General features: G+C 44.5%; 1 long non-coding RNA gene across 1 annotated transcript; it reads left to right on the plus strand.

Moving 5' to 3' along the window:
* Positions 1 to 6,191: 6,191 nt before the first annotated feature.
* Positions 6,192 to 22,602, plus strand: LOC118920828 (uncharacterized). Its single transcript, XR_005028089.1, has 2 exons — positions 6,192 to 6,576; positions 22,356 to 22,602. It is a non-coding gene; the product is annotated as an uncharacterized LOC118920828 (long non-coding RNA).
* The last annotated feature ends 572 nt before the right edge of the window (positions 22,603 to 23,174 follow it).

The following is a 23,174-nucleotide window of genomic DNA, read 5'->3' on the forward strand; positions in this document are numbered from 1 at the left end:
CAGATCACCATATTTTGCTGAAGAGGAAAATGGAGCTTAGAATGATTAAGTGCTTGAACCTGCATAGGGCCCAAGGTAGTGCTTAGGATATGTGCAGCCAGAAAGAGCAGAACAGTGCTTGTCCATCTTCTCTGAAGATAAGACTTGCTTGGGGACCTCGTTAGATAAACAGATAGCCAGTCCTCTTCCCTGGAAATCCTTCAATAGGTCCAGGTTAAGGCCCAAGAGGCTACTTTATTTCAGACAAGCAGTTCAGGCTGTCTTTATCCTCAGGGAAGAGTGTGAATCCCAATGTGAATGAAGACAAATGACAGGCAGTTCAAACAGCAGGTAAATGCTTCACAGAAGGAGACTTCCGTGAGTGTACGAATCGTTTGGGGAGCTTGGTAGAAGTACAGATTCTGGGCTCCACTTTTAAATATTTGGAGTCAATAGGTCTTTTGTGGAGCCTGGGGATTTGCACATTTCAAACACTCCCCAGGTAATCCTGATGCCTGTCATTCATGGAGTCCAGCTTGAGGGACCCTGGCGTAATAGTTAGGAGTGCTGGCTTTGGATGGGTTGAGCCTGGCTTTGAATCCTGATTCTTCTGCTTATTGGCTGGATAACCTGCAGTAGGCTAATTAAGCTCTCTGTGTCAAAGGTTTTATCATTTTCAAATTGAAGAAAATAGTAAGGCCTACCTCATGGCACCATCATTGTGAGGATTAAATGAAATAATTTATGTAAAGCTCTTAGCTATGCATAAAGAAGCTCTCAATACATGGTGGCTATTGTCATTATCATACCCCATGTTTACAGACATAGTTGGTTTATGTGTTCGTTCAAGCTTATCTGTTCTCAGACCAGAGCACTCAGTTTCTGGGTGAGCACAGGTGCACAGACCACACTTTGAGTAGCATTGCCCAAGCTTCACAAAATTGAAGCTGCAGAAGTAGAAAGATGTGTAAGATACACGATTGAAAGGAAAAAGTAAGCTACAGACCACTGTGTGTTTTCAAAACCAGGGATATATAAAACAAGGGCTGTATAAGCACACAGATAGGCTGACAGATGCATAAAACATTTCTGGAACAAGTCCTAAGGATTAACAGTGGTTACCTCTGGGGAGTGGAGCTGAGAGTCTGGGGTAAGGAACCTCTTTTTTGTTGTATATTAAGACTGCTAGTCAGTCGGTGGGTCCTCCCCAATACCATGTCTGGAATCTGTTCTGATTCATCATCCATCATGATCAGGTGGGATTTATTCCAGGGATACAAGGATGGTACAATATTAGAAAATCCATCAACATCATACACTCCATCACCAAAAAGAAGGACAAAAATCACACAATCATCTCCATAGATGCTGAAAAAGCATTTGACCAAATTCAACATCTACTCATGATAAAAAAAACTCCCAACAAAATGGGTATACAGGGCAAGTACCTCAACATGATAAAGGCCATATACAAGAAACCCACAGCCAACATCATACTTAACAGTAAAAAACTAAAAGCTTTTCCTCTAAGATTGGGAACAAGACAAGGATGCCCATGACGGATGATCTTTTTGATGTATTTTTGAATTCAGTTTGCTAATATTTTGTTGAGTATTTTTGCATCTATGTTCTTCAGGGATATTGGTCTGTAATTCTCTTTTTTGTGGTGTCTTTGCCTGGTTTTGGTATTAAAGTGATGATGGCCTCGTAGAATGAGTTTGGAAGTATTCCCTACTCTTCTACTTTTTAGAAAACTTTAAGAATGGGTATTAGGTCTTCTCTAAATGTTTGATAAAATTCAGTGGTGAAGCCATCTGTACAGGGGTTTTGTTCTTAGGTAGTTTTTTGATTACCAATACAATTTCATTGCTGGTAATTGGTCTGTTTAGATTTTCTGTTTCTTTCTGGGTCAGCCTTGGAAGGTTGTATTTTTCTAGAAAGTTGTCCATTTCTTCTAGGTTATCCAATATGTTAGCATATAATTTTTCATAATATTGTTAATATTATTTGTATTTCTGTGGTATCCATAGTGATTTTTCCTTTCTTGTTTCTGATTCTTTTTATGTGTGTAGACTCTCTTTTTTTTCTTGATAAGTCTGGCTAGGGGTTTATCTATTTTGTTAATTTTCTCAAAGAACGAGCTCCTGTTTTCATCAATTCTTTCTATTGTTTTATTCTTCTCAAATTTTTAAAATTTATGCTCTGATCTTTATCCCTCCTTCTACTGACTTTCAGCCTCATTTGTTCTTCTTTTTCTAGTTTCATTAATTGTGAGTTTAGACTGTTCACTTGGGATTGTTCTTTCTTGAGGTAAGCCTGTATTGCAGTATACTCCCCTCTTAAAATGGCCTTCACTGTGTCCCACAGATTTTGGGGTGTTGAGTTGTTGTTTTCATTTGTCTCCATATATTGCTTGATTGCTGTTTTTATTTGGCCATTGATCTATTGATTATTTAGGAGCATGTTGTTAAGCCTCTATGTGTTTGTGAGTTTTTTTATTTTCTTTGCATAATTTATTTCTAGTTTTATACCATTGTTGTCTGAGAGCTGGTTGGTGCAATTTCAATCCTTCTGAATTTACTGAGGCTCTATTTGTGCCTGGTATGTGCTCTAGTCTGGAAAATGTTCCATGTGCACTGGAGAAGAATGTGTATCCTGCTACTTTTGGGTGGAATGTTCTGTAGATGTCTGTTAAGTCCATCTGTTCTAAATGTGTTGTTCAGTGCCTCTGTCTCCTTACTTATTTTCTGTCTGGTTGATCTGTCTTTTGGAGTGAGTGGTATGTTAAAGTCTCCTAAAATGAATTCATTGCATTCTATTTCCCCCTTAATTCTGTTAGTATTTGTTTAATATGTTTCAGTGCTCCTAAGTTGGGTGCATAGATATTTATAATGGTTATATCCTCTTGTTGGACTGACCCCTTTATCATTATGTAATGTCCTTCTTCTTCTCTTGTTACTTTCTTTGTTTTGAAGTCTATTTCATCTGATACAAGTGTTGCAACTCCTGATTTTTTTCTCCCTATTATTTGCATGAAGTATCTTTTTCCATCCCTTCTCTTTTAGTCTATGTATGTCTTTGGGTTTGAAGTGAGTCTCTTGTAGGCAACATATAGATGGGTCTTGCTTCTTTATTCATTCTGTAACTCTATGTCTTTTGATTGGTGCATTCAGTCCATTTGCATTTAGGATAATTAGTGATAGATATGTATTTATTGTCACTGCAGGCTTTAGATTTGTGGTTACCAAAGGTTCAAGGGAAGCTTCTTTAGTATCTAGCAGTCTACCTTAACTCACTTATTATGCTATTGTAAACACAATCTGAAGATTCTTTTTTTCCGCCCTTCTTTTTCTTCCTTCTCCTCTCTTTATATGTTAGGTGTCATATTCTATACTCTTTGTGAATCCCTTGACTGACTTTGTGGGTAGTTGTTTTAATTTTGCATTTGCTTAGTAATTAATTGGTCTACTTCCTTTACTGTGTTTTTATTTTCTCTGGTGATAGCTGTTTAGCCTTAGGAGCACTTACAAATATAGCAGTCCCTTTCATATACACTTTAGAAACAGTTTGTGGGAGGTAAAGTCCCTCAACTTTTGCTTATCTGGAAATTGTTTAATCCCTGCTTCAAATTTAAATAATAATCTTGCCAGGTCAAGTATTTTTGGTGCCAGGCCCTTCTGTTTCATTGCATTAAATATATCATGCCACTCCCTTCTGGTCTGCAAGGTTTCTGTTGAGAAGTCTGATGATAGCCTGATGGGTTTTCCTTTGTATGTGATCTTTTTTTCTCTCTCTAGCTGCTTTTAATACTCTGTCCTTGTCCTGGATCTTTGCCATTTTAATTATTATGTGTTTTGGTGTTGTCTTCCTAGGGTCCCTTGTGTTGGGATATTTGTGGACTTCCATGGCCTGAGAAACTATTTTCTTCCCCAGCTTGGGGAAGTTTTCAGCAATTATTTCATCAAAGACACTTTCTATCCATTTTTCTCTCTTTTTCTTCTTCTGGTACCCCTTTAATGTGAATATTGTTCCGTTTGGATTGGTCACACAGGTCTCAGTATTCTTTCATTCCTAGAGATCCTTTTTTCTCTTTGTGCCTCAGCTTCTTTGTATTCTTGTTCTCTAATTTCTATTTTGTTTACCATCTCCTCTACCTCATCTAATCTGCTTTTGAATCCCTCCAATGTATGTTTCATTTCAGATACTGTATTTTTCAAAGTTTCTGTCTCTTTCTTGAAGTCCTCCCTGAGATATGGAATATTTTTTTGTAGCTCTGTGAATATGTTTATGATGTTTATTTTGAAATCTTTATCAAGAAGATTGGTGATTTCAGTTTCACTTAGCCCTCTTTCTGGTGTTTGAGGGATTTTTGGGTTGCACAATTTCTTTTGCTATTTCATATTTCTAATGATTACTATGGAATAGTAACTTTGTGTAGGCAGCACCCTCTAGTGCACAGGAACTCTACTCTGCACCTTGAGCAATGGTTGGGGTTGTTGGCACATGGCACCGGTGCCTGCTGGGAGGAAAAAGCTCTTTTCTGATTCCTGGCTGCAGTGTCTGCCTCCACTGCCATGGCCAGTGGGCCAATGTGCAGGGAGGAGCCTCTGCATTATGCCCTTGTAGCTGCCATAGGTGGAGCCATCCTCTGGCTGGCATGGTGTGATGGTAGGGGCAGCAATTTGAGAACCAGTGCCGTCCAGGAGGAAGGAGTGGCAGGCTGCATACTGCAGTGCAGGGCCTCAGCACACATCGCCAGCCTCATGGGGATGGAGAGCCTGAAGCTCCTGAAAGTTCCCAACCTGCTGGGCTGAGTGGTCTGGGACAATTTTGTCCACCTGTCCTTTCACCTGATCAGCAGGCTCTGTGTAATCCTTGCCCCTTTAGTGCCCTTCTCAGTATTGGGAAGTCTTTCAAAGTGCCTGCCTTTCTTTTGTCCTGGAGCAGCTGGTTGGGAGTAACTATTCTCTATAAGTGGCTGGAATCTCAGTCTCTCCAAATATTCTTCCTGTCTTTGCTTTCCAACCCAACTAATTTCCAGTGCACCATGTAATGCGGGTTGGTGCTCCTGGAGCAGATCTCCAGGGGTGGGTGTTTAGCAGTCCTGGGCTTCTACTCCCTCCCAGCTCCGTTTCTCTTCCTCCCACCAATGGTCTGGGGTGGGGGAAGGGTTTGTGTCCTTCTGGATCGTGGTCTTGCTACTTTACCCTTTTCTATGAGGTCTTCTCTTTTCCCCAGATGTAGGCCATCTGCTGCAGCCTTCTTTCTGGTTGATTTTTCTGCATTAGTTGTATTTGCTGTATTTTTATGTTATATGTATTTTTGGGAGGAGGTTTCTGCCTCACTTCTCATGCTGCTATCCTTTTCTGCCAGGTACAATATATATCACTTTCATATTTAAAAACAAACTAGTTACAGAAAGAATACTGGTGTTTCTAGAGCCTCCATTTTGCTGGATAAAAAGATTCCTCTTGTCATTTTTCATGAGCATTTGTTCCTTCTGTACTCCATGAGGCCTGAATAAGGCAGTTCTCTCTGTCCTGTGCCTTGGAGCTCTTCTACTGCAGTGACATTCACAATATGATGTTTTGGTTCAGAGACTGGTGAGGAAGAAGGCCCAGGGGCCAGAGGGCTGATTACAGTTCTAATTTACAATTATACAGTGATTTTTCACACTGCTCATGGAATCTTCCCTGTTTGAGTTGGAGAGTTAGAAGGATCTGATTTAATCAGTATAGCACAGGCTGTGATTACCATAAGAATTTGGCATATTAAATTGAATTGGGAAGTATTGGGTGAGAAATGTAAATTGTTTTCTTCCATTCCTCACTCCTGTACAACTATGTTATTATTGTTTGCAGCTGACCCTATGCAGAAACATGAAATGACTTATCCTAATGCCTTTAAAATGGGGACTGTTGAGCCATCTAAGTGGTCTCTTTACGCTCAGGATGCAAACAGATGGTGCTGCTGTTGGAAGATGCCTGCGGTGGAGACAATGTCCCTGTAGTCTGGTTGTTTTTGATTCAAATGCTCTAGGCCTACTTACTCTGGTTCTTGATGGGATTAAAAAATGATTTTTGTTTTAAAAAATATTTTTAATTGTTGTGTAATAAAGAATGTGGTTGGTCTTTGTTCTTATTTTCTGAAAGATAACATCTACACCCTTGGAATTTCCCAACTAGTAGGAGTGTCTGTTATTCATGGGGGGCCCTGAGAGTTTATGCTAATAAGGTGTCTCAGACTGTGGACTGGCCGTGTGAGAAAGACCAATAGTGTGAATAGAGGTATGGGCTGTGAGTCATGTGATATTCAGCCTGACCTCTATTGAGGAGAGGAGGGTGTGGCCAATGATTTAATCAATCCTGGCTAATGAAACTGCAATAAAACTCTGGACACCAAAGCTTGGGTGGACTTCCCTGGTTGGCAATACTTTGTGTATTGTCACACATCAGTGCTGAGAGGGTGACTTGTGCTAACATCAGGGGGCAAGAACATTGGAAGTTTTGTGTTTGGGACCCTCCCAGACTTCACCCTGTGTGTTTCTCCCTCTGGCTGGTTCTGACTTGCATCCTTTGGCTATGTGAATCTCTAATTGTAACTATAGCATTTTCTTGAGTTCTGTGAGTCATTCTGGTGAATTACTGAATTGGGGTGGTGGGGAAGATTAGGGGGAACTCCTGAGTTTGTAGCCAGCTGGTCGGGTGTGAGAGTGGCTCGAGGACCCCCAAACTTGTGGCCAGTGTCTGAGGAGAAGGCAGTCTCATGGAACGTGGCACCTTTAACTTGTGAAGCTTGGCCTGACTGAATAGTTGTATCAGAAGTCATTGCAACTTCCCTAACTATGTACCTTATGAATTTTAAAACTTAAAGAAAATTTGCAAGAGTAGTATAATGAATACTCATACAACCTTCACTTAGAGCCTCCAATTTGCTAACATATACCAGCATTTTATTTCTTTCTCTATGTATATTAAATATTTTTTTCCTAACCAGTTGAAAGTTGCAGACTTTCAGCATCCCTGAACACTTCAGCACAGACTTCCACAGAACCAGGATATTCTCCCACATAATCCTAATATCATGATCACTCCTAAAAATTTTAGCATAGATACAATAAATATTCTCTAATGTACTATATTTGTTTCCTCAATTGTCCACCAAATACCCTTTATAATGTTTCCTTTAGAGTTAATGATCTATTCAAGGATCACACATGGCATTTGCTTTAAACTAGTTTCCAGAACTGTCTCCACGATTTATTTTACTTTATTATTTTGTCTTTCATGGCATTGATACATCTGAAGGGGGCCAGGCTACTTGTCTTGTATGTTGCCCCATGATCTGGAGTTGTCTGATTGTTTCTTAGTGCTTCGATTCAGATTATATATCCTTGGGAAGAATACAAACTACGTGGCTGATGTGTTGGTGAAAAGTTTGGACTGGAAAAGGGACAGAGTGTATTATCAGGAAGGTACAAATATGCAACACCTGGCATGTGGAAGAAACGCGTGGGGCAAGGGCCAAAGTGTGTGCTGGGGACGGTTCACAGAGCAGGAGTTGGAGGTGCCTGAAGCTCCTCTTGTCTCCTCACTCTTCTGACGCCATCTCATCCAAGGCCAACCCAAGGCTCAGGGGGCTCTCACATTCCATCTCCAGCCCAGATTACTGCCCCAAACCCAGTTCTGGTTTTAATCTCAAAGCTGTCTCAAAGGTCCTTCACACTCAACCTGTTCAGCCCTGAACTCCCGAGTCTCCACACCAGCTGGCTCCCCAGGTACCCTCCTCTGCTGTCCCATCTCCAAGAATGGCACCGCCCACCGCTCAGTTCTGTGGGCTAGAAACCTGGGTGTGATCCAGGATGCTTGCTTCTCTTCCCCCTCCTATAGCCAGTCCACCGCCAGCACCTGCCATTGTGACCACCTGCACAGCTGTCAGATCCACCCACTGCTCCATCATCTCTGCCACCAGCTTAGTCTAAACCACTATCTGCTGCAGCCTCCTGACTGGTCTTCAGGCTTCCACACAGGTTCCCTTTGGAATCTGCTCTCCGTAGAGCAGCCATCGTGTCTTCTCATTGCACCATCGTCCCTCCTAGAATCCTTCAGTGGATTCTCAGTATTCTTTTGAAAGTACTAAGGCCACTGGCCTTTACCTAAATCATCCTTAGGCACCATTCTTCCCCCTGATCTCTGCTTGCAGTCACACTGTCTCCCTTTCAGTCTTTCAAGCCCCAAACTCTCCTGCTCTCCAGGACGTACGCACATGTTCTCCTCATGTGTGTTTTCCCTTCACACCTACCCTTTCCTAAGGGTGGGTCCCTGCTATACAACCTTAGAACACTCTATTTTTTTCCTCTTAGCCCTTACTACAGATTATATTTCTGTAGTTTGTTCAGTGTTTCCTTACAATCCATCTCCCCTGCTGCCAAGCTCCCCAGAACAATGACCTCATCTGTCTTCCTCTCCTTGGTAGCCCAGCATGTAGTATACAGGGCCTGGCACTCAGGAAGTGCTCAATAAATATCTGGGGATGCGTGATTGGCTTCTTGGAGGCCTGATGAGAATTCCAAAGGGCATATATGTCCATGCAACTCCAAAAGAATTCATTCCACACTCTCTTACAGTCTTGCTAAGTTTGATAAAATATTATCTATTTTATCTGCTCAGTCTGACTTCAAAAGCCCATGGGGCAATTTTTATTTCAAAGCTGTTCCTATATTTAAACTTTTTGAAAAGGAAGAAGGACCAGCATTTTTCCCATCTTTCCATTATGTCTTGAGCCATCTAAGCTCGGAGGGTGGCCAAGGCAACAAATGAAGTGAGAGGCCATTGATATGCAAATGTGTCATTAAGCTTGGAGGCCCCACCCCAGAACTCTGATTTAGTTCTTTCCCAGTAAAAGCCAATTTGCATTAAAAATAATGAATCTTCCAAACTTGAAATTATTCTCCAATGTTAAAATGCATAGAAATTAAACTATTGAAAAAATTGAGCTTTCAAGACAGCACATTGCTGTTTTTTGGGGAGCTAGCTGGCTGGCTGTAGAGAAAATGGAAATTCTCCATGGCCAGGATTCTCACCTGATCATGGTCTGCTTGCCCACTGCGCATGTGTGATGTGTGAAGGCACAGGCTTGTACATGTGTGGATAGTAAATTATTAGTGATTCTGTGATTCTGTATAAAGAGCTCTGCCCAGGGCTGCAGGGCTGCGAGGCTACGGAGTGGCCCGGGGGCCGAGACGAGCTTGCTGTAGGCAGACTTGCCCTGAGGTGGACGAGATTCTACCACTTGACCTGCCACCACGAGAATAAAGCTGGATGTGAACTCTTTTACCCCAAGAACGTTCCGTTGTCATTTTTTGGTCTCATGGAATCCAGAGTGAACCTGCCTGGGGCTGAAACCCTCAGGCAAGACACTGTCCTTCAACAATTATGTTCTGTTTGGCTTGTGAAAGGACTGCTGGGTTAAGAAGGACACTCTTAACCTTGGACTGACCACTATCGTTTCCATGGAGCATGGACACACCAACAGTTAAGGGAGATGCTGCTGGAGACAGTACTACCATTTTTAAGGTATGGAAACAGACCCAGAAGGATCATGTGATATATCCAAGACTCACACCTGAGCCTTCAGATTCCAAGTACTGTACAGGGCTTCTCTCTCAACTGTTTTTAGACAGTCAAATCTGCCACAGGGCTGTGATTCTCTTTAGAGCAGAGACCGGACTTGCCCACTCTTTGCCCGGTGGATTTCACAGGAGCTTGGGAATGTATTTCTAATCTCACAAAAAAGAAGCAAAGCCGATTCCTTCCAGGTAATAGCAGGAGGGTGGGGAGCCTTTCATCTGTCCTGCTGCCTAAATCTGTTTTCACACAAAAGTCCCAAGTGCCGTAAAATCACTTCCATGGCTGGGTGCCAGGGTCACAATTGATGACTTGAGAGGCAGAGGAGATTTGGCAGTGATTTCAGGGAAATGGGATTTGGCTACTGAAGCCCAGAACTTGGCTCACTGCAAACCTCACGCCAGCATCGTCTCCTCCTGCTAATGGATAATGTGCCGGTGGCTCCCACACCTGTGGACAGCTCCGATCTCTGCTTTGAACCTGCAGCCATATAGCCTTTGGGATTAGAATGTTGTTCTCTGATTCAAATGATTCCTTTCTTTTCTGCAACATGGCCATGGTAGGAAGTATGTGGCGGACAGGAATGGAGGCTCCTCTGCACACAAGCGCTGTGATCTTTAGCACGTGATTGCTCTAAACCTCTGTTTCCCAATCTGTAATAATTGACCCCATCTCATAGGGGTTCTGGTGAGGATCAAATGAGATACTGTAATGGAAATGCTTAGCTTGGTGCCTGGTATCAAATCTAAACAAATCTGGACACTAGTTAAAGTGGTAAGGATAGATTTTAATCAGTAATAACTTGCAATAGGGAGAAGAGTCCAGTGTGAACTGAACTCCACTTTGATTTGTGCAGAGGTGACTGGGCCTTTTAAGGGGAGAATGAGGGACTAGGGAGGTGGGGGGAGCAGGGTTCAGTAGAGGCAGGAAAGTGAAACTTACAAAAAGCAGAAAGGGGGTTGGTCCATGTGAAACCCGTTTCAGTTTGCCCTTCCTGTCTCACAGAGGCTGGGGGACAGGTCTCACATGGGCCTGGCTAGAGCTTAGCCAAGGAGAGAATCTTTGTCATGACTGTGTAGCAATAAAAAGAGAAAGTAGTTATTATTCATTTTTAAGTAAGTTAGAAAAGGGACTCTGGGAACAACACTGAGTGGGGGCACTGCATAGGGATAACGTGGGGATGCTGTGTGAGTCACTGCATGTCACTGGGAGGGACACTGCATAAGGACACTGCATGGGGATGGTTTGTGACAAATAGCTGCATGAGAGATGGCAGCTCAACAAGGTGGGTCAGACTTGTGTTTTTGTAACCTTGGGACTAACGTTCAAGCAAAAATATGAAAGGGTAAACTTTACAGGAGAGCTTTTGATGTTTCATCGACATACTGGCTGAGCTGGCTCTCAGATCCAGGTCTAGCCGACTCCATGGCTGGTAAGCCATCATTATCGTGCACAAGGTTGCTTTGGGAAAACTACACCATAGTCCTGTGGGCCATCCAGTCATGGTGGGAAGTGCTGGCAGGCCAGGGGTGCTGTTCCTGAAGGAGAAGAGGAGTGGAGAGGGGAGAGTTTAGATGAAGGAATTTAGGCCCAGGCTCTGACCAAGAGCCAGTCTTCCTTTCACTGGGGTGGGGGGGTGTTGGGCAGGGAAAGTGAGGGGAACCATCCTTTGTGCTTTGCCCAGACACCTGAAAGTGCATGCAGCTTCCTGGGGGTGGCTCCAGGCAACCCCAGTGGGGTCTACATTGTTGTTTTGAGCTTGGCTAACATAGACTGCCTTATATAGAGGATATGTAATATCCTTATATAGAGGAAATGAAGTAGCTTGTTCATTCATTCATTCATTCATTCATTTCACTAGCATTTATTGAACACTGTAGTATCAGATTTTGCCGTAGAAACAGAACCAATATGAGAGATGAGTTAATTAGCTAATTAATTAATTATAAGGAATTGGCTCACACGATTATAGAGGTTGAGAGCCCTAAGATTTGTGGGGTGAGTGGGCAAGCTGGAGACATAGGAGAGCTGATGGGGTAGTCCCAGACCATACGGGAAGGCCTAAGAATCAGGAGAGCCAGTTGGTATAGTGCCAGCCTGAAGGGTGCTGGCTGGAGACTTAGGAACAGTTGGTGTTTCAGTTTGAGTCTGAAGGCAGGAAAAACATCAATGTCTCAGTTCAAAGAGTAAGGCAATAAAATATTCTCTCTTGGTGGAGGGCGAACATTTTGCTGTATTCAGGCCTTCAACTGATTGGGTGAGGCCCACCCACACTGGGGAGGGCAATCTGCTTTACTCAGCCTACTGATTCAACTGTTACTCTCATCCAGAAACTCCCTCACAGACACGCCCACAATAGTATTTGACCAAAGGTCTGGCACCCCCTGGCCCATCCAAGTTGACCCATAAAATGAACCATCATAGTTACCAACCATGGGCTAGGCATTTTTCAAGGTACTGGGGAGACTGTGGTGAACCAATATGCAAAGAGCTTAAATTTTAGAGGGAGGGATGGATCAAAAGTCAGATTAACACACAAATAAGACTTGAGCAAGAAGTGAGTATTACGACAGAGGGATGCTGTTTCATTGGGCAATCAGGGAAGGCTTTTCTGGGAAGGTGACTCTAGAATGGAGATCTAAATGTGGCAGGGTGGCCACATTAGGGAGGGAATGTTCTTACTCAGTCTCCCCTCCTTGTGCCAGTCCCAGGTGGCAGAACATACCTCAGTGGTGATGGCAGTCACCATCGCCTACAAACTCTGGAGTTGGGGCTACTATTCAAGAACTAGCATTTCTCTAAGAGCCCTCCTGGAGTGTGGCAACAGGATTCCACCTGCTCGAGTAATCCTGCAATATTCCCAGTACCTCTGACTGAGCCTCACACCCTTCCTGAGAGGTAGCCAAGGGCTGTGTTGGTGTGCAGACATGTCCAGGTAGAATTGCTCCTTCTAGGGAAGACCCCAAATAGGAATTTGGTCTCTATAGTTTCCTGTTTCTCATTCCCCTGAGAGAAAAGGGGAGAAGGTAAGAAGGTAGAAGACAGGCCTATCAAGGAAGCCAGAGGCAGGAACCCCTGACCTGTCATGTTAGCCAAAGGAAATCAGTATTAATCCATTACAATAACATCATCATCAACAATAATATTTAACACTCACTGGCTAAGCACTTTATTCACCATATCACTTATTTTATTAAAAATGATAAATGTAAAATTAAAATAGTACAGAAGATATGCAGTAACATCTAAGTTCCCCTCCTACCCTAATCTCTGTTTCCGTCCTTAGAAGCAAACATTGTTTCTTGTATATCCATTTACATGGATATGCACATGGGCATATCCTTCAAAAAACAACAGAGGGTTACATTTCATACAGTTGGTTCTGCTCCTTGTTTTTTTACTTGTAACAATGTGTCATATATATAATTAAACCGCTTTCTTTTTGAGGGGAATTTAGGTTGTTCCCAGCTCTTTGCTCCTACAGAAAACAGGGCAGCAAAACTCCTTCTATGTATTTTTTTGTAAAAATACAGGTGTGAGTTTATCTGTAGAATGAATTCCTAAAAGTAAAATTGCTAGGTCTTATCTCTTTAGTCCTCACAGCATCCCTAGAAAGCAGGCACTGTTATTATTCTCATTGAATATATGGGGAAACAGAGATACAGAGAGGCAGAGGAGACTGGATTAAAACTAACTGCTGAGCACTGTGGAGTCTGCAAAGGGTAATGAGAAGCTAAGTCTTCTGGGACTCGAGACTTCTTGATATTAGAAAGAGTTCTAGTTTCTTTCCCCAGGATCCATGAGAATCTGCATCCATAGCTGGATTAATCACGATAAGATAAATTATGCTACTGTAACAAATCAAATTCTCAAATCTGAGTGTTTTAACAGGACAGAAGTTTATTTTTTGTTCCCACAAATTCTGATGGAGGCTGTGGGTGCCCTCCTCCCTGTTTCAGGGATCCACACTCTCTGAGGTAGTACCATCTCAGCATGTGACGGCCAAGGTTCCTGCAGCAGGAAAAGAAACTAAGAGGCAAGCCAGCTCTTACTTACATGGGGTTGGAAGTGACACACGTCACATCTGTTCACATTCCATTCACTAAAACCAAAGGAGCCTGAGAAATAGTTTTCTTTTGTCTAGGAACAGGAAATGGTGTGGTGAGCATTAATTCAGTCACATATGCAAATACTCTATCCACCTTGAACAGGAAAATAGGGAATTTTAAGAAGCTTTGCTGAACAACGTGGATAGAATGCCCACCTCCCTCTCTCCAGGAAAACTTCAGGAAAGATTCATTTGCCTTTCAATGCCTTGAGAATCAGAACCATATTTTTTCTGATGTGACACTGTCCTGAGACTGGAAAAGTGGCCCAGCAACATTTGAGTTTGATTAATAATAATAAATCTGTGACCTGTCTAGCCAGAGATTAGCCTATGAGTAACTCTTCATTTACTATGAAGCAAAATAAATTGGAAGAGAATTATACACAAAGTAAACCAGAATTCCTGTAGGAACTCCACCTACTTTCCCTCTCCTTTATAAAAACATAGTGGAATCAATGAGTGAGAGACACAGGATAGGAGTAATCCTGAGTCTGCTCTAGTTTAAGTAAATTATTTAAGTGTTGTAGTTCTCCAAAAATTGTTTGTGTTATCATTTCAGGGCCCAACCTTGGGAGGGTGTTGGGAATGTGCATGTCCCCAATCTTACATGCCCTGTCAGCTAGGGCAATGCCAGTGGCCCCAGTGATGTTGGGGGCACCAAGCTAAGGGATGTATTGTTTCCTTCAGTTTCACTTGGCTGTCTGGCCAGATGAGTGGAAAAAGATGATAACTGAGTTGACTGAAGTTTGGCAACCTGTTGGGTAGAAGAACAGAGGGGTGGATGTTGAAGCATTAGCAAGAGTGGGGGAAGGGATGTTCCAAGGGTCCAGCTGAAGAGGGAAGAAGATGAGGTGGTGATTTGGTAATAATGATTCGGAGAAAGGCAGGAGGGGCCCAGGAGCCAAGGAGTCTCAGTCATGTAAAGAAGAGTTATCATGGGAATGAGGAATGCAGTGAGAAAGGAACAAGGGTAAATGTTAAAGTCAAGAAGGACCTGGAGGGTTGGAGGCGTCTTCTGCAAGAAAGTTGCATTGTCTTAAGATCCTGGCATGAGGGCTAAAGACAACCCAACCTTAGAGGCGTGAGCCTCAAAGCAGAGAGGGTATTTCACATATGTGAAAACATAATGGTCTGCCCAACCGTCCACACTGGTTATTTTGATGGGGAGAGGGATGTTGGCTATTCATTTATACACCTCTGTATTAATCAGCATGTTGCAGTGACCAGAATTGCTTTTGCAGTCTGAAAGGAAATCTATGAAAGTCTAGAAAAATTTAAGACAATTAAAAAAACTTAAAAAGATAACTGATAGTTTAGAAGAAGTGCTTGCCATATAGTAAGTGCTTTAAAAACGTTATTTTTCTACATTATCACTATTACCATGGTAATGGCAACACTCTTCATGCCAAAACAAACTCTCAGTTTTCTGATTTAATTCCTGCTGCTGCCTCTCCCCTGTTCTCTGACTCCCATGCTGCTGGTTGGTAAGTAATGGAACTCATTCCCACATGCTTTCCTTCCTTCTTACTGAATTGAGTTCCTGTGTCATGTAGCGATAAGGTCCCAGTATTTGGATTGGGGCTTAGCAGGAGAGAAGACCCCACTTAGGTTTCATGAGCAGCTGCTCCGTCTCTTCATGAACAGACATTTATTGTCCTTGGTAGATATTGTTGTTTTTCTACCCAACACCCTTTCTCTGATTTTCCCCTGCCAACAGAATCTTGATTTTGTTCAGGTGGCAATGTGCCTGGCTCCAGTTCTCTTCCCTTTTGATAATGATCAGTCTAGAAGTGGGGCAGCTCTGGCAATGAGGTCAAAGTGATGTCAGCTGGGAATTCTGGGAAACTCTTCCTCCCTGGTAAGATTGAGCAGCCCTTTAGCTGCGAGCCCTCTTGCCTTGTGCATTGCCTTAGGAGGGTGAGGAGGATGTGATAGCTTGTTGCTGGGACAGCCACCCGAATACGAGAGCCATCTTGAGGCTGGGAGCATGGACGGATTCCAGGAGGGGATGTTCTTGATGATACTGCCGGGTCACCCTCCTCCAATCTGCTGATGGATTTGTTACATAAACAGTTAATATTCTTATGGTTTAAGTCATTGTTAGTTGGGATTTCTCTTACCTGCAGCTGAAAACATTCCCTACTGGAACAGTGCCCTACCCTGTGCTGGATGCTGGGGTGTAGAGCTGAATTGGATAAATCTCCTGCCCCCAGGGAGCTCACAGCCTGGTGGAGAAGCACCTCTTGGGAGCTGCCTCTGGGGATGAACCAAGTGCATGGACAGTACTGAGCTGGGAGAGTGTGGTGGTGTGTAAGTGTCTGTGGGACACCAATGGTCCCACTCATCCTTGGGTCCCATCATTTGTAGTCCCACCAGACTCTCAGGACATGAGCTGTTGATTGCCAGGAACTGGGTCGCTCTCTCTGAAGGTAGACAATTGCTTTTCAGAGAAGCATTCAGATTACACAGGGGCTACAAATTAGCACATTATTTTAGGCCATTTCTGGGCCACGATTTTATCCTCCTCTTAGCTATTTACTGCATGCAAATTTTCCACTCCATGCAAATCAGTCACTTTATGCAAATCACCTACCGTATGTTTCCAAGCTCCAGCACCTGTGCCAGGCAGAATCGGATGATTCAGGCCTTGGAGCATTAAAGTGCAAACACTTAACTCAAGTCATCTCTCAGGGGGTGGAGGAGTGGAACATTGGATGACGGTGAGAGCAGCCTCTGCAAACAGCCTGCCTGCCTTACAGGGCGCGCTGAACTCTGCTGCCTCCCCCACCTCCTCTTCCCTAGCTACCTGCAAGCCCCTTCCAGGTGGTAATGACTATTTGGAGTAAATATTTTGATGTGAGTGGAATGATTAAGTCCCGGCTGGCTCTGCACAGAACCTTAAGGCAATTAGGTTTCCCAGTCAGTGTGGAGCAGCACATCATTGTGCCTGGCTGGGCTCAGCTAGGTGCTGGAAGGAGCCTGCTTTTCTAAGGCAGACCTCCTGGGGGATGGTGTGAAGCCGTGGCTGCTTAACCTTAGAGGAACACTGCGGTCACCCGGGAGCTTTAAAAACTACTCATGCCGGAGTCCCTCCCTCAAGTATTCCGAGTTAATTGATGCAAGTTGTTATTATTTCTCAAGTTTGGGTATCTGCGGCCACACAACTGAGCTGCAATTCAAGGACACATCTTCAGGGAGGACCCAGAACACTGCACCCAGAATCCTGTTGAGTTCCTCTTCTGTTCTTCCATGTCAGCCAGTGGCCCCGCGATAGAGTATTACAACGTTGGCCCCTTCTGTGGACACCAGGTGGGAAAAACTTCCGACACTTTTCTGTTTAACCTGTAATTTAGGCACTCTAACCCCAGTGGAAGATAGTATTAGTTTTATTTTATTGAAAACTCTGCCTTAGAAAGGAAAAGTGCCTCATCTAAAGTCTCCCAGCTAGAGAGTAGCCAAGATGTATCTGACAGCCTCCAGTTGTACAGCTGGTCAGTCAGTCCTAAGACACCACTTATTTTTTCTAAGATTTAAGCCTTGTCATAGCCACCCCACTCCTGGTTCCAGACCGGGGACCCTGCACATTAAAACCCTGCTTCTCAGGCTGTTGTCCTGACGCTCTGTAGACAGGAGATCTGGGGTTTCTCCTCCTATCGCTGGGGCCGTTTGGGAGGCCCAGCACCACTTGAGGGGCCCAGCCAGGTGGTCAGGAAGAGCCTTCCCACGGACGCCACGAACCGTGCCTGAAAACAGGGGAGCTGCCTGCCAGAGGAAGGTCCTCGGTGCCAAGTGGGCCTGTCACTAGGCTGGGGGCTCTGAGTGGAGGAAATCAACCAAGAAAGCAATGGAGGAGGATGCGCTTGGGCTCCAAAAGGCCAGAGAGTTCCAATGCAGGCTCTGCTCTGTCGTTTGACCCTGGAGAAGTCTCCTTACCTCTCTGAGCTTCAGATTCCTAATTCATGAGATGCAGATTATAGCCACATCTTCCTTCTTCCTTTTGGGGTCCTGGTGGGGATGACCTAAGACAATGGCTGTAACGCACCTAGAGCAGGGCCTGGTGCAGAGCAAGTGCTCACCTTCTGTTAATTCCTTTCCTTTCCCCTTTCCCTTGGTTTCCTTTGGTACAGATGACACAGGTTGTGATTTTTACAGAGTTTGTTGCTAAATAGAGAGGACACAAAGGACGTAATCACAGAGAAGCTGAAATGGTGACATTATTGATTTAATTCTCTAATGTTAAAAGAATCAAGCTCCTAAAGGAGCCTTTCAATCAAGCATATTGTGTGGTTCTGGAAACTCCAGCAGGGCAAGTATGGTTCTACATCACAAATCTGCGTCTCTCTGGGTTGTTCCGAGGACCACAGGGAAGTGGCCCCCAGGGAATCCCCAGCTGGGCACACCCCCTAGGAGCCCCACAGCTCTTCCCTCCTTGCCTTTCTCGAGGGTGTGGCCTCTCAGTTCTCCGCCACTGTTCTGATGCTGCAGCGTCCAACAGAGAGAGGCTTCTGCATGGCTGACCTAGAAGGTACTGGATCAAGGAATGAAGGAAGGAAGGTGTGGTTAAAGTGGAGGTTCCTATGGCCAGGATTCTCACCTGGCCCTGGTCGGCTGCCTCACTACACGCGTGTGGGCAATACGTTGTTATTGACACTATATGAAGAGCTCTGCCCAGTGCTCTGGGCAACACGGTGGCATGGCTGCAGGGCTGCAGGAGAGCAGAGCAGAGGACAGAGGCCCAGAGGATGGCTGTGCAGGCAGAGAGGCCCAGAGGCAGAGATGGGCTTGCTGCCTGCAGACTCGCTCTGAGTGGATGGGATTCTAGTGACTGACCTGCCACTGTGGGAATAAGCTTGGGTATGACCCTTTCACCCCAAGAACGTTCTATTGTCATTCCTCGGTCACACTGAATCCATAGTGGACTTGCCCGGGGCTGAAACCGATTGTCAAGACAGAAGGAATGACTGTTTCCCAGGTCTTGGAAGCCGAGCAGAGTTTCCTCACCTTCCAGAATGACTGGGGTCCTACGGCTTTCTGTGCATGGGGACCAGGAGGGTTTGCTAAGCCTTGACATGTTCTCTGTGGGGTGGAAATGGTGGCACTAGGGGGGCTGGTCAATTTGGATTTAGGTCCTGATTCCAGCATTCATGGCTTACGTGAGCTTAGGCACGCTCCTGGCCTCCCTGAGCTTCGATGGAAGAAGCTGGGGGTCAGAAGGGGACGCCATCGCCAAGGGTCGCACACTGGACGCTTTGAGTGAGAGCCGGCATCCCAGTTTCCCAGATGAGAATGCTGCTCTCCATCTTACATTGGAATGTTTTTCACCTCCTACACCCTGCCCCCACCACACCTGTCCCTTCCTCCTTCTTCAGATGAGGATGGGCCATGTCCAGGGCTGGCTCTCACTCTCTGTATCTCAGTGTCATCTTGTATAAAGTGAGGAACGCAGTGAAACCCACCTCATGCCCTAAAAGGTAACATTCATGGGTCCTAGGACTAGGACTGGGACAGCTTCGTGCCTGCCCTCGGGTGTACCTGCCCAGTGTAATTGGGGGTCTGGGAACCAACCTGATAATTATAACGCTGTCACAAGTGCCAGAAAGGTGTGTGCCATGTGTCATGGAGTTCAGAAGGCTTCACGCAGGACATATTCTTAGAAATAGAATGAGGATTTTTGGCAGGCAGACAGGATGGAGAACTTGCAGGCAGAGGGAATGGTATGAATGGCTGCTCAGAGGTGTGGCAGATCACTGCGTGTTTGGAGAAAGGTAGATGGTATAGCCAGGCAGGTATGGCTATTTAGTGAGTGGTTGTTTATGGATTGTCAGTGCTGACTTCCTGGGTTCAAATCTCATTTCTGCTATTTCTTATCTGTGTGACCTCTGGCACATCTCTTAATCTCTCTATTGTTCAACTTTCCCATATGCAAAGTTGTGAGGATATCAGTACCTACCTTAAAGGACGGCTTTTAGTGTTAATTGGATATTCATCCTAGAATAGAGTAAGTGTTACATAAATGTTACCTGTTGTTATTACCCCCACCTGTTTGGAATATGGCAATTTCTTCTATCCCCACTGGTGAGCTGTGAGCTCCTTGGGGATAGAGACTACACGTCTCTCACCCGTCTCCCACAGGGCTTTACGCCACGTTGGTGCTCAATGTACCACGTTGGTACATTGAATTGACTTAGTTTCTGAAAGGGTGATACATACAATCAAGCATTTGTTTTCTTGGTTCTGGAGAAGGAAATTTAAAGTTCCTTTCTCCCTGATTATGCTTTTTCTGTGTTGCTTGACATCAAATAGGGTAAAGGCAGGAGGGCAGCAGAGGTGGGCTCTTTCCTGGGACGTGGCTTCTTGCTAGGTGCATTCACATACCTGACTTTGCTTACTCCCTACAGTCTATGGAGCAGAGGTCTGCACACTCATTCACTAGAGGAGGAAACTAGGGCTCAGAGAAGTGAAGTGACTCACCCGAGGTCACTGAGATAAGTGACAGAATCAGAATTCAAACTCTAGGCTTATGTATTCTGAAGCCTGCTGTGGCCTCTGTGGTAGGAACCAGTATTTAGAGGTGATTAGGGAGCACTCCTTTTTCCAGTCATTCCTTCTCCCTACTCTGTCTTTTCTCCAAAGCCACCATAATCCTGTGGAGATGGTCTCAGAGCTCATCAGCTCTGAAGCTATGGTTCTCCAAAGTCGCCTTCATCCTGTGGAGATGGTCTCAGAGCTCATCAGCTCTGAAGCTATGGTCCATTCTCAACCTGAGGAGCGCCCATTAGAGTTCACATTTCTTCCTGTTGTGTTTGTTGGACGGCCCTCTTCTCTCCACCGTGGCTTGACTTAATTACTGCAGATTTCAAGTTTGAGGGGGGTCCACTGTTTCTGTTTGTTGTTATATGCAGATGAAATGAGGTTTCCTGGGCCATCTTGATGCCTACTTAGAGAATTTCAGCCAAGAGTCTCCTGGGTGTGGGTAGAAAGACTGTTGGTATTAATGGCTGTGGACATAGTTATTGAGAACGGAACAGAGGCAGGGACAGAGGTCACTTACCCTTCCAGGAAAAGTGTCCTTGGGATGTAGGGAGCTTGGCTGGAGGCAGGACAAAGTCCCCAATCTGGACTCAGGTTGGCAGCTGGGCTGAAGCTGAAATAATTTTGAATAAGACTCAGAATGGTGTCTATTTAAAACGTTCTGACTCCTTCCCTGGAAATCCACCCAAGTTCTTTGGCTTGGAGGACTAAACAGAAAGAACCTGGTCGCTCCTTCAGGCTGGGAAAAACAGTTGCAAACACAGGTAGTGGAGGGAGGCATCTCCATCCCACGGGAAGTGGTTGTCTTGTGGGAAAGTGGAAGTTGCTGATTCCAGTCACCAGGTGGCAGAGTGGAGAGCAGCGCTAGTTTGGGTGGAACTGGACCTGTGGGAGGGAAGCCGGAGGGGCTGGGGCTGCCAGGGATGCTCCAGTGATGCTCAGGAGGAGAGGAGCAGTCAGTCGTCCTATGTCCCTGACTCAGGGGCTGGTCTCAGAATTCAGGGGCCTTGGACGCTGGGAGGCCAGTATCCCCTGGAGAGCATGGCTCCTGCTTCCCCCTGCCCACTACCCCCACCACTGGGCTCAGTCCATCCACCAGGAGTCCCCCAGCAGATGGGAAAGGAGGAGGAGTTTACCTTTTGGATGTGTATGTATACATTGCCGGACACAAGGGTGTGGCTTCCAGTCCTGGCGCTTACACTAGGGCAGGCACTCTCTCTGCAGCCGCCCCGCACTAGATCGTGCCTGGCCACAGTCCTAGGCAGCCACTCCCTGATCACTCAGAGGGGTCTGGTGGCTCTCTGAGGACCAGAGCAACTGGACTGTCTGCTTCTGTAATTTCACCAAATAAAAGGGCAGGCAATACATTGCAACAAATTTCACTCCTGCTTCATCCTCAGAATAATGTGTCTGGAGATGAATTAGAAGCTGGTTTGACATGCATTTTAAATAAAAGGTCAAAGGCATTGCAACTCAAGACATGCCTCTCTGTTTCATGAGGCCTGGTAGCCTGTGCACAAGGGCCTCCCAATGAGAGAAGGGGACACACACTCGTGCATAGGGGCCAGGTGGGGGAAGGGAGGGTGTGTGTGGGTGGTGCTTTCATTTCCTTTCTCTCTGAAGTGGGCACTGTTATTATGATCATTCCTGTCTAACATATGCGGAAAGTGAGGCTCAGAGGGTGAATTAGTAATTTATTGCTGCATAACAAATCACCCCAGAATTTAGTAGCTTAAAATAACAAATATTTATTATCCTATGCAGTTTCTGTGCATCAGGAATCTGGGGGTGGCTTGGTGGGGTGCTTCTAATTTAAGGTTTCATGAGGTTGTGGTTGAGATGTTTGGCCTGGACTGCAATAATCTGAATGCTACACTGGGGCTGGATAATCTGCTTTCAGGATGGCTCCCTCACATGACTATTGACAGGAGGCCACAGTTCATCGTGCAATCCTAGTGGGGCCTCTGAAGCGGGCCTGAGGGTCAGTCTAATGTGTTTGTTTCCCAAGGCTAATGAGCCAAGGGACAGCAAGGGGAAGCCATGTGCTTTTTTATGAACTAGCCTCAGAAACTACATAGCCTCACTTCTGTCATTTTCTATTGGTCACACAGACCAACCATGATATAATGGAGGAGCTCTACAAGGACATGAATACCAGTAGACATGAGACCTCCTTGAGACTGGCTACCACAGAGAGCTCAAGTGACCTGGTCATCAAGTGGAGAGACCGCACTTCACTCAAGGTACCTCTACGTATAAGGAGAGGCCTTGGAGTGACATTCAGATAGGCTCAAGATTTGATAATTCATGTTTTGCCCACTTACTGAAAAAATTTAAAAATGCTGATTATTATTAGGATATGGGGAAATAATTATTTTCCTTCACTCTTGGTGGAAATATCAAAATTTGAACTTTTCTTATACTCTGACTCAACCACCCTCCTAAGATTCTATTATACACATAGATAATATGTTACGTATTATAAGGGTATGTCTCACACACTCACATACACAAGTTTTTATAGCAGTATCATTTATAATAGAGAAAAACTGGAGACAAATCTGAGACTGATTAAATAAATAATTGTTTACCTTTATAATGGAATATTATACAGCCACAAAAAATAGTTATATAGTCCAAGATATATTGAGCGAATATAGCAATATATATTTTAGGATTCCATTTATGTACATGTATATAAAACATGTAAATACATGTATTTATTTTTGTTGTTTTATATAAAGATTAAAAAAACACCAAACCATTAACAGTGATTGTCTGTAAGAGGTAGGACTTCAGGAGAGGAATTTCTACCTTACACTCGTCTGCATTGTTTAAATTGCCTCCATGAGTTCCTTTCAAAGCTAAATGATTCAGTAAAGGTAATGTGGATACAACATTGATTGACTACCCCACAGACCTTATTTGAA

This window comes from Manis pentadactyla, chromosome 5 (genome assembly GCF_030020395.1).
Source record: "Manis pentadactyla isolate mManPen7 chromosome 5, mManPen7.hap1, whole genome shotgun sequence".
Taxonomy (NCBI): domain Eukaryota; kingdom Metazoa; phylum Chordata; class Mammalia; order Pholidota; family Manidae; genus Manis; species Manis pentadactyla.